General features: G+C 32.2%; 1 pseudogene; it reads right to left on the bottom strand.

The window, feature by feature from the left end:
- Positions 1-2,306: 2,306 nt before the first annotated feature.
- Positions 2,307-2,425, bottom strand: LOC118607295 (annotated as a pseudogene).
- Between the last annotated feature and the right edge of the window lie 10,754 nt (positions 2,426-13,179).

A 13,179-nucleotide genomic window follows, 5' to 3' on the forward strand; every position in this document is an offset into this window, starting at 1 on the left:
ACATTAAATAATCCCATAATCTTTCAATGTGTAAGTTACTCATGGATGAAAAGATCACAATGACCACATATTCCATTTTTTTCTCATTGTCAATTGTCTTAGTCCATTAGAGCTTCTATAATGATATACCATAGACTTGGTGGCTCGTAAACAATAGACATTTATTCTTTATAGTTCCAGGAGCTGAGAAGTCCAAGGTCAAGGTAAAGGCAGATTTGCTGTCTGGTGGGAACCCACTCATGGTTCGTAGGCTGCCATCTTTTTACTGTGTCGCCACATGACAGAAGTGAGTGAGGAGGTTCTCTGAATGCTTCTTTTATAAGGGTATTAATCCCATTCATGAAGACTCCACCCACATGACCTAATTACTTCCCAAAGGCCTCACCTCCAAATACCATTATATTGGGGATAAGATTTCAGCATTTGAATTGGGGCTGAGGGAACATAGACATTCACTCTATAGCATCAATCACTCTAGAATTTATAAGAACTCTGATTTTTTCTTTGGATAGTCCCACCATTAGGTGATTTCTATTTTATATTGGTTTATGGTGTTAACTTTTGAGATTTAAATTTATTTACTTATGCTCAAATTCTGAGATTTCTCCAAAAAAGCTGTGATAGTGACTTATTCATTCCATGTTTAAGATTATGATTCAGTATTTAATAAATGTGCTCTTTATCCAAAGATAATCATAAAACTCTTTTCCTTTCTAAAATCAGGTCTAATGATTCTTATCAAATATGAACCAGTTATTCAAAAATTCACTATAAATACATACATATACACTTAAGATGTGTACATATACACTTTCTTATATTAAAGTATCATTTGAATCTTCAGTCAAATGGTGCATAAATTCAGACATAACTTTGACGAACTTTAAACAATCAAAACAAATCTCTTAGCAATTTTTGTAACTACATAAGCTCCTTAACAAAAGAGCATATCTTTATTCAGCACATTTTGAAATAGTTGTCTTTGTTTTGTAAAAGTATGTTCTTGAATCTGATAAGCAACAATTTATATTTCCTGAATATTTTTACAGAATTGAATACTCTATTTTCAGGTCGCCAAAACCAAACTGTGGCAATATACCTCAAATAAAAATATAAGTGAAATATTCAAAATGATCTTATTAAACTTGTAGCATTTGAATTATGTCATAGGAGCACATTGGAAAAATTCCAAAGCCAATCTTGATGAGTGGGGGTTGAGATCAGTCAAGCATTCTCAACTGCATGAGGTTATGATTGAGCTGAGTTTTGAAGAAACACAGGAGTTAGGTAGGAGAACATTAGGGTGAGAGATAGGAGAAAAAAATCCATTTCAGTCATAGGAACTAGCACATTCAAAGGTCCAAAGTATGAAAAGTATGACCATTGCAGAGAGTTCCAGTCATTATCAAAAGAAATACTACATGAGAGAGCACTTGACAAATGTGGAGGTAAACGAATAAAAGAGCTGCCATTATTATCTCCATTTTGAATGATCTGAACCTTTTAGTGACTCAGTCAGGGTTAGGGAAGAGAATATAAGCTCCATGAGGCCAGGTGTCTGTGTTCTTTAATTGTATCTCAAACACCTAAAACACTGTCTAATTTATATTATGTAGTCAATATAAAAATTTTTGAATAAATGAAAGAAATAAAGATAAATAAGTGTAATTGGTATGTGGGGTGGGAGACAGAGAGTAAGAGATAAACCTAGACTTATAAGCGAACTGTAATAAACACCATGATAATTAATGTGCTTGGATTTAGTTATGAAAATAATGAGATCATATTGAACATTAAATCTAAAATTATTATATCTTTATTTCAAAAGGTCGTCTGTCTCATCATGAAGGAAATGAAGTAGAAGAGGGTTTGATGATATTAAAATTGTAAATATTACCTGCTATATAGCTGGAATCTAGGTTATCTTATATACAACCAGCTACCCAAGCAATGGAGCTCAATGTAAGGAAAAGAAAAACCAGAATCTAGGCAGAAATTGCATTTCTTTGCATGTACTCTCCTCTCTCTTTACTCTTGGTTTCACCTTTTCTTTTTAAATCTCTGGGCTGGTGGAATTGTGACTATATTTATGATTATATTTATCCATGACTACAAATTTTACATTATGACAAATGAGAAATTGTTTAAAGGTTCAATTTGCTAAATATTTTCATAGGCGCTTATCTACATGCAACTAGTTATTGACTCAGTAAACGTTTTTTTTAGGTAAGGCAATTTCCTTGGTTGTCCTCACAGATTGCAAAGACCTTATCAGTTTACAATCCCTTAATTTTAAAATATTTTTATGCCTACAGCATCTAGTCTTCCTAGGTGGTCTCCCATCCAAGTACTAACCAGGCCTGACCCTGCTTAGCTTCTGAGATCAGATGGGATCGGGCTTGTTCAGGGTGGCATGGCTGTAAATTTAACTCAGTCAAATTTTTCAATTGCTAAACTGAACTAATTACCCATAACAAACGATTGCATAAACTATTACTTATCTGCTTAGCTATTTTGTCTTGTTTCTCAATAAATTCATTTCTCATAATTTTATATTTCCCATCTCTTTATATAATATGGTTTATAATTACTTTTTAAATAATTATATATAATATACATTATTATAGACAAAACATGATCTATTTTCCCCAGTTTTATACACTTTTTTAAAATCCATAAATCCATAATTTACAATGACATTTGAATAATATCAGTAAACAGACACATATATACTTTTTGTTAGTTTTACACTAGTTTTTACGTAAGTAGTATTCCAAACACTTGGATTTAGTATGGTTTAAAAAAGTCTTGAACCAAGATTTCAATATCTGTGTGAATTAAAAAAATCAATTAGCCTCTCTCCCAGCTCTAGTTTCTTCATTTGAAAAATAGGGTAAACACTTGAATGGCTTATCATTTTTGATAGAATTTAGTATTAAATGGAGTGTCACATAAGCAAGAAGCTTGGTAGCTTGACACTGTTCAATAAGGAACTGGAATTATTAAGATATTATATTTTCAATCATTCATGATAAATAGCTACTCTGATCAACTGAAAGAGTTAATTCCAAGAGTTCCCCTCTGGCCAATGTTTTTGGGAAAGTTTGTTCATTGGTGCTTAATGAATTCTGAGTCTTCTGATAAAATATGTCTGAAATGCATTATCTGCATTATCCACTATGTAACTGTGTAGAGAATCATTCATAACATTGACATTTTTAAATTTATTCTTACCATGTTTTATTTATCACTTAAACAAACCATTGTAAGTTAATACTAGTGTTAGCAATACCAATTCATGAATATTGCTTTTCTATTACTAAAAGATGATACGAAGTAATTGTTCTATTTGATACAGACATTACTCAATATTTAGTATTATTAGTCACTCTCTCTATATACCAGCTATTTAAAAAGACTATTATTTGTAAATAATAGTAAAGGAAGAGATTTGAACTCCGCAATTACATTTATAAATCTGTATTCTCTCTTCTAAACATCTTAATCCATAAATTGAAAAAAAATTAAATTCTGAATTCTATAGTAATATCCTGAACCTCTTTTGAGCTGTGGTAGAAAGTTATTTGTTCCCTGATATTTATTCTCCCTTTTGTTTAATAAACATAAAACTATAGATTTTAGCTGAGTATATGACTAGTTGGAAAAAAAGACTCATTTTCAAGCTTTAATCACTATTAAGTCTGATTAAATTTGGATTAATGGGATATAAGTCACTAGACCTTTAAACAAGTGTCATGACCTCCTTATCTTTTTTTTTCCTTCCCTTTTGTCTGCAATGTAGACATGTTACCTGGAGCTCAAGCAGCCATCTTGGGCCATGAAATTTAAGCTATAAATTGAAGATGGCAGAATAGCGATATAGAAGGAGTCTGGGTCCCTGATCATTGTAGAGTTGTCTTACTAATTCTGGGCTAGTAGCTTTGGGACAATGAGTAGAGAAATTTCTATGTTATCAGAAACAAAAGCAAAAGCAAAAAACCCTTTTACTTCTCTTATACAGAACTCTAATTTATTGCTTCTTTATGTCTTCTAGTAAAGATTAAAAGAGAAGGCTTACTTTTTAAAATGATCGTATTTCCAAGCAAATATTCAATGTGCATATTGAATATGGCAGCTGTTTCCATTTAATATTTAAATATTCTCAATGAATACCTTTCTATGTGTAAATACCTATTTCAATTAAGATTGTTTCAATAGCTGAATCATACTTATACAAGAATGATGAGGTTACATTGGTTTATAATATTATATAAGTTTTAGGTATACAAGACAATGTCAAATTTGGGTGCTTTTTCTTTCTTTAACTTGCCTAACTACTTTGGCTAGGATTTCCAATACCATGTTGAATAAAAATGGTGAGAGTGGTCACCCTTGTCTTGTTCCTGATCTTAGAAGAAAGCTATCAGTTTTTCACTGTTGAGTATGATATAGCCTTTATTACATTGAGGTTCCTTCTATACTCGTGATATTGAGAGTTTGTTAAATCATAAGTGGATAATAAATCTTGTCAAATGCTTTTTATGTACCTATTAAGATGACCATATGATTTTTATCCTTTATTTTGTTAATGTGGTATATCACATTGATTGGTTTGTGGATAACAAACCATTCTACCATCCCTTGAATAAATCTTACTTGATCATGGTGTATGGTCCTTTTAATGTATTGTATTTGTTTTGCTAATATTTTGTTGAGGATTTTTGCATTTACATTCATCAGAGATATTGGTCTGTAATTATGTGTGTGTGCGTGTGTGAGAGAGAGCGAGAGAGCAAGAGAGCGAGAGATGTCCTTGTCTGGTTTTGGCATCAGGGTAATATTGGCTTCCCTTCACAAAATGGGCTAGAAATCATTCCCTCTTCAACTCTGGAAAAGTTTGAGAAGGATAGGTAGTAAGTCTACTTTGAATGTTTGGTAGAATTCACCAGTGAAGCTGTCTAGTCCTGGATTTTTGTTTTTGAGGATGTTTTTGATTACTGTTTCTCCTTACTGGTGATAGGTCTATTCAGATTCTCATTTTTCTCATGACTTAATCTTAAAAGGTTGTATGATTCTAAGCATTTATTTGATTCTAAGCATTTATTCAATTCTATGCTGTCCAATTTGTTGGCATATTTTTCTTTAGTCTGTTAAGATCCTTTGCATTTCTGTAGTATCCTTTGTAACTTCTCCTTTTTCATTTCTGATTTTATTTATTTGAGCCTTTTCTCCTTTTTAGTGAGCAGCTAAAGATTTGTCAATTTTACTTATCTTTCAAAGTCAGTTCTTAGTTTTATTGATCTTTTCTATTGTCTTTTAAGTCCTTATTATTATTTAGTTTTAGTATTTCCTTCCTTCTACTAAATTGGAGCTTTGTTTTTTCTTCTTTTTCTATTTGTTTTAGGTACAAATTTAGATTGTTTATTTGAGATTTTCTTGTTTCTTGAAGTAAGGCTTTATTGCTATAAACTTTCCTCTTAGTACTGCTTGTGCTGCAGTATTGTTATATTGCAATTTTTTTGTTTTCTCCATGTATTTTTAATTTTTTTCTTTGATTTTTTTTGTTGCTCCAAAAGTTGTTCAATAGCATGTTATTCAATCTTTACTCTACTCATTTGTGATTTTCCACCTTTCTTTAAGTAGTTGATTTCTAGTTTCATACTATCACTACCAGAAAAGATATTTGATATAATTTCAACTTTAAATTTATTTAATTTTGAAATTTATTGAAATTTATTGTTTGTGTCCCAACATATGGTCTATCTTTAAAAGCATTCAACTTGTACTTGAGAAGAATGTATATTCTGCTGCTTTTGGGTGGGATGTTCTATATATAGAACATATACAGATATGTTCTATATACATATCTATTATGTTCATCTAGTTTCATGGATCATTTAAGGCTGACGTTACTTGTTGACTTTTTGTCTGGATCTATTTATTAATGTAAGTGGGGCATTAAAGTTTTCTACTATTATTGTGCAGCTGTCCATTTCTCTCTTTAAGTCTGTTTATAATTGCTTTATATATTTTGATGCTCCTATGTTGCGTGCATGTATCTTAACTGTTTTGTCTTCTTGATGGGTTGTCACTTTTATTACTAAATAATGTCCATTTTGTCTCTTGTTACCTTTTTGGGGTTAAAATCTATTTTGTCTGATATTAATATCACTACACTCACTTACTTTTGGCTACCATTTGCTTGGAGTATCATCTTCCACCCTTTACTTTGACCTATGTTTGTCTTTAGAGCTGAGATGAGTCTCCTGAAGGCAGCATATAGTTGGGTCTTATTTATTTTATTTTATTTTATTTTTTATGTACAGCACCTGGTCTTCCTAGGCGGTCTCCCATCCAAGTACTAACCAGGCTCAACCCTTCTTAGGTTCCAACATTAGACAAGATCAGGTAGCATGGCCATAGACTGGGTCTTGTTTTTCAATCCGTCTAGCCACTCTGTGACTTTTGATTGATGAGTTCAATTCATTTACAATTAGGGTAACTATTAACATATGAGGACTTATTACTGTCATTTTATCTTTTGTTTTCTGATCACTCTATATCTCCATTACTTCTTTTCCCTTGTGTTTCTGTCTGCCATTTAAGTTTGGTGGAGTTTTTAATGAGATTTTTCTCAGTTTTATCTTTTTTTAAAATTTTATATCTCTGCTTTGGATTTTTGTTTTGTGGTTATCATGAAGTTTGTATAAAAGTCTCATAAATAAAATAGTCCCTTTTCTGATGATAGGATTCTATCTTCATTTGCCTGCACAAGTTCTACCTTTTTCTCCTCACTTTTTACATTTTTGTTGTCAATTTTTTTATGTTTATTACTAAACTGAAGTAGCTATAGTTATTTTTAATGCTTTTTCCCTTTAACTTTTTGAAATAATTGTTTAATACTCTAAAGTAAAATTGTGATTTTTCCGATTCTGTCTATTTATCACCTTACTAAAAATTTTGTATACTTTCGCCTTTTTATTTCAGGTAGAAGAGCTTCTTTTAACATTTCTTGTAAGACAAATCTAGTAGTGGTGAACTCCTTCAGCTTCTATTTACCTGTGAAAGTCTTTATTTCTCCTTCATAACTAAAGGATAACTTTACTGAACAGAATATTCTTGGCTGGCAATTTTTATCTTTAAATATTTCAGCTATGTCATTCCATTTTCTTGGCCTGTAGAGTTTCTGCTGAGAAATTTGCTGATATCCTAATGGTGTTCCTTTGCAGGTTGTCTTTTGTTCCACTGCTGCCTTTAAATTCTTTCTTTATCACAGGCTTTTGACAGTGTTAATATAAGGCATCTTGGAGAAGGTCTTTTTGCATTGAGAAAATTGTTTTATTTATTAGCTTAATTGACTTGTATATCCAGTTCCTTCCCTGGGTATGGGATGTTCTCAGCTCTTTAATCCCATCCCTCCATCTTCTCCTTCTGGGATACCCATTATCTTTATCTTGCCTTTTCTGATGGAGTCAGATAATTCTCATAAAGTTTCTTTATTAAAAAAAAAAAAACAATTTTCTCTCCTCTTCCACCTGAATCATTTCTAGATTTCTATCTTCAGGCTCGTTAATTCTTTTTTCTATTTGATATGCTCTATTTCCAATACATTCTTCATCTCATTTATGTTCTTCAGTTTCAGAATTTTTGTTTTGTTCTTTTTCAGACTTTCAGTTTCTTTGGTAGAGTTTTTGTTTATTAATTTTAATCCTGTGCTCATTGAGTTGCCGTTCTGAGTTTTCTTGTAGTTCATTGAGCTTCTTCATGACAGACATTTTGAATTCTCTATCAGAGTACAATCTTCAGTGACTTTAAGTTTGGTTTCTGGAGAATTGTCATTTTGTTTTGTGATACCATGTTACCTTAATTTTCATGGTACTTGATGAATTCCTCTGCTCACACATTTGGAGTAGCAAACACTTTGTTATTTAGGTAGAGTTTTGTTTACTTTGATTCTAAGTTCAGTATGTTGATAATCAGAGGCCTTTCTTTTGTGTTCTAGTAGGTGGCGCTATAGCGCAAGATTTTGAATTCTCTTATCTGAGTTGCCTATGGCTATATTTGTGAGCCAGCATTTTCCATGCTTCACCACCTGTGCCAGACATGAAGCTGGTGCCCTTGTTGTCACTTCTTGTGCCACCCCCCACACAGACCAGGTTGCTTGTGTTTCTGTTGTCATGAATGATGCTGCCAAGGTCACTGTGAGGTCAGGTACCTCTGCTGCAACCAGAATGACTTGGATCATGGTCACTGCTTCCTGGGCAGTGGGATGGGGAGAGGAGCGGGACAGGGGGACCTAGGGTCACAGGTGCCTTCACCATGTCAGGGGTTGTTGAACTCACTGTTGCCACCACTTTGGATGGAGAGACTTAAGTTGCAGGCTCCAATGCCACTGCTGCTGCTTGGCTTCCTGTGGCCATGGAGCGTAGTTGTGGCAGGGAGTTGAGGTTGAGTATATGGCCTCTGCTGCTGCTCCTGGGTTCTCTGGGTTTATGAGTACCACCTCAGTGGGGGTGTGGGGCTGGAGGTAGGAGAGTGGGGGTTAGGGAAGGTGTAGGGTGGAGTAGGGGTTGGGGCTTGTAGAGTTGTAGTCATGGGCACCAACTTAGCTGCTGTTTAAATTTTTTCTTTCTTTCTTTCTTTCTTTCTTTCTTTCTTTCTTTCTTTCTTTCTTTCTTTCTTTCTTTCTTTTCTTTTTCTTTTTTTTTTGCTGAGGCCATGTTGAAGGAAGACCCTACTTCTCCGAGAGCTACCATGTTCACTGGCACTGCAGGTTCAGTGGGAGCAGGGTCACAAGTGCTGCCTTTACTGTTACCTGTGTTCTTCCTCCTCTATATTTTTCAAACCACCACGTTCAGATGTACAGACATGTGTATCTCTCTGGTGTTCTGATGTGTGGAGCAGAGGAACTTTTATTGAGTTCTGGATGTCCCACTAGATGTAGATTGAACGTAAGAGGTAAAATGAGCATCTCCTCCCACCACCTCCTCCCCTTCAGCCCTGCCTCCTGTTTCTATTATCAGATCTAACATGCATCAATTGACATTAATAACAAAATGACCAAATAGGATGTTTTTGTCTTTTAAAGGTTTGGCTACTTCAATAAACACAATCTTAATTTTAGAAATTTGTGTTTATCAATCAAATTACTTTCTAGCACTCAACTTTAGTTAGTTATGTTTGCATTTGGGGAGGATTATAGTTTGGGAACAATGAAGTTCCTACCACAATCTAGTCTATAAAGCACCCTTTCTACTTACAATCAAATAATGCAAGGCCCTAGAAATTTAGCCAAGCAAGTAATTAAAAAATAGTATAATCAGTCAATCGATCGACTTATAAATACTCTGCTTGTCATAAGTTGTATTGTATATTATTTCATTTTCACATGCTTTAGTACATAAAGTATATAAGGAGCTGACTGGATTAGGCACTGGAGTTGGAATAGAAATTTAGAAAGTGTGAAATAAGAGAGTTTTTTGTCTCTATGGAGTTAATATTACTACATAAATTCTTATATTTTCACAAGCAGAGAAAGAGAGATAAGTTATAGAAGAGGTCAAAAGCACTGTTTTTTGTTTGTTCGTCTTATGACTATTATAATTAAAAATAAAATAATAGTTTAATCATTGGTATATATGATAATATGAGGCTTTGATTAGCCAAAAATAGTATCATTATAATCTGAGAGTTTTATGATAGCTGGAAAAGGGAAAATAAGGGAATGTGTCATGATGATTATTAAATATTAAGTATAGAAAAAATGAAGTAGGGGAAGTGGGCTTGCTTCCAGATGTGATTTGAATCAAGGAGAGCTCTCTATGGGGTAATAGGTAGCACAACATCATATTGGACAATGATAAACCTCTGAATATAGCTGTGCATAATTTGAAACTGTATCAGACTTTTATCTGCCATAATAAATCTTTTACAATGACAAAACATTGAATATGTGTCTATACCGCAATGATAAAACTGTTTACATTAAAAAAAGCATTCCATTCTGGGCATGGATATGGCTTTTGCTACTTTCTTTAGAAGTAAAATTGATTATTTACAGTAATTTTAATCTGATGAGAAAAATGTTCTTTGAATTTTAAAGTTATGTTTAAAAATGGACTATTATTTTGATCTTTTCCTGCACCAAGACGCTGAATCTCTTGATTCGTATTACCCATCAGCCCTATGGTCTACTCCTTCCTACTTCAATTTATTTTACAGTTGACCACTCAGTCTTGTGTTTTAAGCCCTCTGGGATTCCCTGGTGTCTTTGTCAGGAGAGTATATCTGCCTTTTCCTTCATATAGCCTTGGGCCTGCTACTACTGTATGGTGTTTCAGAACACTAGTAACATGGAGAAATTTTGATGACTTATTGAAACATAAATTTTGGTTTCAACAAGGCTCTCTGTTAGAGATGGATGTTAAATTTACTTATAATTGCCTCCCAATCAAGAACCTGCTCCAAACTCTTTCCTTCTTTCAAATATAAAAACAAAACAAAACAGACAACAACAACAAAACTTCAACTTACTCTTTGTAGTTGACCATTATTTACTGAAAAGCCATCCAATATGGACATGTCAAATTTCTATTTTCTCCACTCAAAAATTTTTTCTTGATTTGATTTGATCCCAGTATCTTCCACCTTCCTCTTTAATGCCTAGAGTTCATGGCAGATTAGAAAGTATTCTCCCAGATGATTTTATTTCCAAATATAAGTTATAGGGGGAAAATTAGCACTTTATTAAATTAGCTGCATACATATGTGAGCTTAAAAAATATATATAATGTGAAATGATACTCTTTGTAGTTAGGTATGTGTTAAAAATGATATGCTTAAGGCTATGTATTGTGATCTAATAGCAAAACCAAACAACCAAGTGTCCATTAGTAAGGCACTGGTTAATCACATTAAAGTAAATACACAACATAAAATATTTGCAACTATAAAAAGAACCAAGGAATACCTCCAGTTGCAAATATGGAATGATATTGAAAATGAACTGTAGATAAAAAAATAAAAATGAAGACAGAGTTTAAACTATATAACTAGGAAAGGGGAAGCATATTAATATGTACTTTATTTGCTTATATTTTCAAAATAAAACAGAATAAATTAAATTATAAAAAATATTACTTATGAGAGGGAAAGGATATTGGGCACAGGAGATAGGTTGGAATAAAGACCTTGTATATGTGCCATGTTATTATTATTTTTTTTACTTTGGAATCTTTATGTTTAACATAATTTTATATGGTTAAAGACAAAAATTAGCCTAATTGTGTATCAAGTTGCCAGAACCACACAGTAAATGATTGCTTCAAACTGTTTTAAATGCTCAGTATTTTAAATTTACACTCCAGTGAGATATAAGGACAAATAGAACCAAAACCAAAACCAAAAAAAGCCCTCTCAAACTTCATTTTGGTAGCCTTATTTTTAATATCTTGATTTTTAAACTACCATAGATAAAAAGTAAGATACAATCAATATAAATTATATTAATGTAATCAGAAACCAATATTTTCAGTGTAAAATAATCCAGGCACTGTAAAGAATCATATTCTCTTTGTCACAACTGATTATTTATAATGTTTTGTCTGAATTAGTGTTGAAATAACTCAATGAACTTTTAATTCTTATAACAGGTTTGCATTTATTTAGAAATAAGAAACTGTGTGTCTATAGAGTTGATATATATTATATAATTATACACATATAATACAAATATTCTATACCTTTTTTTTCTTAAAAATGAAGATTTCTTAGTTCTATCTACCCAAAGCTTTGAAAGCAATGAGAAGAATATAAGTAAAGAAAGTAATTTAAAAATCAAAGCCAATTTGAAAGAAAAGACTTGTGAAAACTTGTCCATACTCTTATCAATGTAGAAAATTTTCTCCGTTTTCAAAAAATCAAGAATATTATTCAACCAGAAAAAAAAGGAAATCTTGACTTTTGTGACAGCATAGGTAGATCTTGAGGGCATTTTGCTAAATGTCAGACAGAATGAGAAAGAAAACACCATGATTTCACTTATACATGGAAATTAAAAATAAATAAATGAAAATTTAAAATAAGCTCATGGATACTGAGAACAGATTGGTGGTTGTCAGAGACTGGAGGTGGGAGGTGGGTGAAATGGGTGAATGCGGTCAAAATGCATAAACATCCAGTTTTAAAATAAAGAAGTCATAGTGGTATAATATACAGCATGGAGACTATAATTAATACTATATGGCATATTTGAAAGTTGCTAAAGGAGTAAATCGTAAAAATTTTATTATGAGAAAAGCATTTGTAATTATGTATGGTGACAGGTGTTAACTGGTCTTATTGTGGTGATCGTTTTTTGCAATATACACAAATATTGAATTGTTATGTTAGACACCTGAAACTAAAATAATGTCAATTATATCAGTAAAAAAATGTAGTCATACTTTCTATAATCAAAATTAATTGGGTGAGCTTCCTGATTTGCTGTATCTTGGAGGATCATTCCTGCTAAGGACTCATTGATTTCAGGTTGCAGTTGGTATGTTACTGAAAATTTCTTCCCCTAGGAATATGTGAGTTGTCTTTCTATAATTCAGTATAAAGACTTTTTTTTTTTTGATATCTTGTGTCAGAAAGTGAACTAGAAGTGAGTTTACATTTGAGTTTATATTTAGGATTTGAGATTAACTACAAAACGAGTTTGGATACAATCTCTGCTTGCTTAATACTCTAACATCGAATAAAGGGCATAGCTTAAAATCAGTACCCAACACATGGTAGATGAATAAAGAAACACTGATAAACATCTTTTAATATTAAAAGATGTTTAATATTTTTTGTGTTGCAATCATCTCAAGTATATTAATTGGATACCAAAAGAAATTCTAGCTCAGTGCCATATACTATAAATATTATGAAAACCACAAATGCAATCCACATGTGTCATTTTAAATCTTGTAGCCACTTTTTTTAAAAGGTAGAAACAAATAGATAAATGTGTAAATAAGATCGCAGTAAAACATAGTGGAACTCTGATGTAACTAATAAAATACAAAAATTTACATTAATGTAATGAAAAGTAAACGTTAGTGAAAAAAAGTATTATTTAATTGGTTTTCAGATTAGTCAAATTGAGTAGGGTTATGAAAGCACTAAGGAATCATTCTCTATTTGTCACAA

Source organism: Rousettus aegyptiacus, unplaced genomic scaffold (genome assembly GCF_014176215.1).
Source record: "Rousettus aegyptiacus isolate mRouAeg1 unplaced genomic scaffold, mRouAeg1.p scaffold_m13_p_8, whole genome shotgun sequence".
In the NCBI taxonomy this organism is placed as follows: Eukaryota; Metazoa; Chordata; class Mammalia; order Chiroptera; family Pteropodidae; genus Rousettus; species Rousettus aegyptiacus.